The sequence below is a fragment of the Solanum pennellii genome, chromosome 1 (genome assembly GCF_001406875.1).
Source record: "Solanum pennellii chromosome 1, SPENNV200".
In the NCBI taxonomy this organism is placed as follows: domain Eukaryota; kingdom Viridiplantae; phylum Streptophyta; class Magnoliopsida; order Solanales; family Solanaceae; genus Solanum; species Solanum pennellii.
The window spans coordinates 85,908,888-85,913,857 of NC_028637.1; the positions used below are offsets into that span (position 1 = coordinate 85,908,888).

Below are 4,970 nucleotides of genomic sequence, written 5' to 3' on the forward strand. Positions count from 1 at the left end.
TATTGAGATTTTTATATTTAATTATTTTTCAACTTGAAATAATATGAATGTGTAAGTTTTGACACAATACGTTATGTTCTTTTTGGTGATTTAATGTCTAGTAAACTAGTTGGACAATGACAACAATGAATACTTAAAAGACAAATCAGATAATCATAATTATTTGAACAAACAAGACACATACATAGTAGTACTATTTTTATAAAGTGATAATGGAATAGAATACAACCTATTGTTATTCAAGATAAATCTAGGTAATGAGGGATATTGGCGGGAATCCACCGGTCACCATTTATAAAATTTCTAACGGTAAAAAATGATGCAATATTAGGATCTGTAGTGACGGATGCCCATGTCACATCCCTTCGTGACATCACCTGGTCTTCTATTTTTGTACTCCAAATAATATGGTCGACGACTAATATTGGATTTATTTGTTGATTCAATCCACTCAACCCGTCCTCTAGGATCTATCAAATCATCGATATAGCTTTCCATGACCGACTTTATCGTGCAATTTTGAAGCACTACCAGATTTGTAGGACTCAAGCTCTCTTCCTTGCGCTATGATTGTGTTATATTGCCTCGCCATTGGAGTGCGATCTTCAATCAAACAGTTTTGGAACACTGCTATAGCGTCACCACATATGAAATCTACCGTGCCATAGATTTTACAATCACGGTAGAATTGACGTTGCTTTTTCGCATATAAAGTGTCTTGATACCCGTCAAATCGGCATTTATAAAATGACACCGAATCTGCTTCAATTCTTAATGCCACTGCCTGATGTTTTATGGGTCCTGCATTATTTCTAAAAGTTAAGTCTTAAGCTATGAAACCATTGTCAAGAACACCTGTAAATTAAATATGATTATAGTTCATCAAAATTGATAAAATTATATATAGAGAGAGAGGGACTTACCAACGGTTGCGGTATCATATGTTTTGTTGCCGTCGACAAAACTTCTATTACCCGTTATTATCGTATTATCCATCCCTTCTCCGATCAAGACTATATTAATCTTCTTTTTATCAACTCTAATATATTCCTCATACGTGCCTTTCTTAATCTTTATGAAGAATGACTTGACACTGTGATCAGGAGCCGCCAATATTTTCTTTAATTCTAGTAAAATATAAGTCATACGACTATCTAAAGTGTTATTTTACTAAAACAATATAAAATCTGAGATTAGGGTGGTGGTCCTTAATTATTGAAACATTATCATTGAGATGATGATCTTTAGGTGTAGTGTACTAAATCATAAAAATGACAATTTTATTTCTCAATTTCTAACATTGTACATAATATTCTTGAGAAATAGTTAGTGTAGTGATTTAATTATAATTATTTCAACTTTAAATGGATTGATGATCACATAATTGTGATATTATACATCGCTGATTGATCGAAAAATGAATTTTTCAGTAATAGTGATTTTTGTGTTATTGGAGTGAAAGTTTTGTAATTTTTCTGATAGGAAACTTAATTATATTACTTTTGTGAAAAGATTTGAAATAATTTTATCTAAATACTCTTGAAATTTAAGACAAAATATATCTGATTAATAATATTGAATTTTTTTTTTAAATGTCATTTTTACTGCTCCTTCCCTAGAAAGCCAAATGTCATTTTCATTTTCTTGGTTTTTGTAGCATTTGGACCATTACTTAGGCCTTAGAGAGCTGTTGAATTTTATGAATTTACACGTTAGGTTTATATCAAGTCTTTGAATTATTTTAAAATGATTTTTGAGAAAATTTGAAAATTCTTTACAATTTTGCTATCCTAGCTTTAGAATCAATACCGGAGGAGTTCCATGAAATGAGTTGGAGAAATTGAATGAAATAGCTTTCAAAAATAAATAATAGTTTCACTCGAACTTAGATACGTAAAGGGAGAGTTGAACACAAGGAAAAGAGTCATTTCTTTAATGAAAGATGCCACAAAGCTACTATAACTATTACATATTTGATATTCTTTTTTGTGCCAAAGCGATTCAACATTTAATATATAAATAAAATAAATTTTAACCCTATTTATGCAATGTATTTTTTTTTGTTTTTGATTTACTTTGTGGATCCCCACCCATAAAACAAGGTACAAACACAGGAAACATGATTTTCATGTTGATTCATCACAAGCTCTTTATGCACGGTCCTAAAGTAATCTAACAGTGTCAATTAGGTCGATTCATTCTAGGACCGAATCAGATCTAGTTGTAGCTTAGATTGATCTAACCCAAGATTTGTGGGTCATGACGTGTCAGTTCACCTTGATGATCTGAAAACGGCTGAGCATAAACTTCAATTGATAATCGAAATGATTAACTTATACTATTTGTGATTTCATGGTACCGGATTAAGCAAGCCTGCTCGATTGTATAGTTAAAATTTAAATTATATATAACATTCATGAAGTACTTAAAAAAAAAACTTTTAAAAGATTTATTTAAAAATAAAATTTAGTTGAAACCAAGACCAATATGGCCCAGAATTGCACAAGTTACATCAAATCTAATAAAACTCAGATCGGTAGGACCCGATAATCCCAACCCGATATCCAAACCAAACATAGAGCGACCACATTCCGTAGTTAGTGAATCAGCCTGATTGCCCAACCCAATGTCACCCTTAAATAGTTAAATTAATATACCAAATCCATCATCTTCTTTTTTTTTAAAAAAAACTTTTGACTATTATTCTTTTTGCCTTAATTTATGTGATACTATTTGACTTTAGTACAAAGTTTAAGAAAAAAATTATCTTTTTATATTTGTGGTTCGAAATATTCATGGACTATTTGTGTTGGTATAAATGATTTATATAGAAGTAAAAAGAAAATTTTATAATTAAATATTAAATTATTAAAATATTAAATTGTGACCAGGGACGGACCGACCTTATATATATATATATATATATATATATATATATATATACACACACACACACACACACACACACACACACACACACACATGATTACTATTAAAATAAAGAGTCAATTCCCTAAATGGTCACCCAAGTTAAGAGAATTATCTTGAAATATCATTTACGTTTCATTTAGGACCAAAATATCACTCAACTTCACTATTTTCCTCCAAATATATTTGTCACTTCAAAATCATCACTCTCTCCTAGTTGTAATGACATGTCATTAAAGTCTTTTTTTCACTAATAGACTAATTTTAATTCATTGAACCCATTTAACTAAAATAATGATCATATTATTTTTAAATTCTTTTATTAGTTTATTAAGAATAAATTTTTATACTTGAAATCTTTTATCATAATCAAACTTTTTTATTTTTTTATGTTACGAAGAATACATTTTAAAATTGTACTATAATTTTATCAATTTTGAATATTTATAAATACATACATTCAAAAAAATATTGATATACAAATCACGCGAACACTAATTTACATCAATTAATCATAAGTTGTATAATAAATCAATAATATTAAATTTCAATTAACTATTACAATAATATTAATTGTGTATTTTGAAATTCATGCTTTCGATATTTCTTTCTTTTTTTTTTGAAAAAAATAAAGTGAATAATATTATATTTTTTATCCATTAGATATAGTAAATACCTCAAAATCCTCCTTAAATTCTAGTCGATATGCCCTTTTCATTAAATCATCATTTTAAAAAATAATAGACCTATTTAATTCATCAAACTAATGTCTCTACAAAACAAAATATATAATTCCTAACTAAATTATTTGAAAATTTTTAAGCAACTTTTTTTATAAAAATATTTAAATAAATTTGTAAGGTTGAAAAAAAAAATTTGGTAAGTAAGCTGAGAAAATTATTATTTAACATTTTTAATTTAGTTTTTATTTTTATTCTATATTATATTATGTTATATTATAATTTTTCAAACAACTAAACATCAATAAATAAACTAATAATTAATTAATTTCCTATTTTAATTCAATAATATACATATTATATGTGATTAATATACTGATAATTAAAGATCAAAATTTTATTTTTTATAAATATCATTTATTTACTATTTTCTTTTTAAAAAAGATATTGTAAGTATATATGGATTTCAAATCACTCAAATAATTATTTTTTTAATAATTAATTAACCTTTATTATTATTAATTCATTATACAATTTATGATTAGTTGAAGTAAATTAGCTTTCATGAGTGATTTGTATATCAATATTTTTTTGAAAGCATTTGTTTATAATTATTTCAATTGATGAGATTATAGTTTGTTTTAAAAACGTATTTTGCATAACATAAAAAAATAAAAAAATTAGTTATGATAAAAGATTTGAAGTATGAAAATGTATTTTTAATAAATTAATTAAAAATAATATGATCGTTATTTTAGTTAAATGAGTTTAATGAATTAAATTAATCTATTATAAAAAAGACTTTCATGACATGTCATGCCAAATAGGAGAGAGTGATGCTTTTAAAGAGTCAAGTATATTTGGAGGAAAATAGTGATAGTTAGGTGATATTTTGGTCCTAAATGAAACATAAATGATATTTCAAGGCAATTCTCTTAACTTGGATGACCATTTAGGGAATTGACTCAAAAATAAATCATTAATTAATGAATATGTAATGACCCAGAAGGCATTTTTTTTTCAACGTTTAAATTATTTGTGTAACCGAAGTTATTTAATTGAAGAATAATTGCAGATAATTGAATTAATCTATAGTTAGTGAGCTAAAGTGTCCATTTGTTTAAAACTCTATACTATTAGGGTCAGGTATTAAAATAATAAGTTAGTGGATTTTACCGGTTTAGTTAACTATTAATTTAGAAAAGAGAAGAGAGTGTGCCACTGTTGAAAGAAAATAAGGAGAAGGGGAACGAAAATTTACCGGTGACGGCGTCGATCACGAGTGCAGGTATGTGCTTTTAATAAATGAAAATTTTGGATGGATTACCTGCATGAATACACAATAATATATATATATATATA

At 26.6% G+C, this 4,970-nt stretch overlaps 1 pseudogene; it reads right to left on the reverse strand.

The window, feature by feature from the left end:
• Window positions 1-239: 239 nt before the first annotated feature.
• Window positions 240-1,146, reverse strand: LOC107024430 (annotated as a pseudogene).
• Between the last annotated feature and the right edge of the window lie 3,824 nt (window positions 1,147-4,970).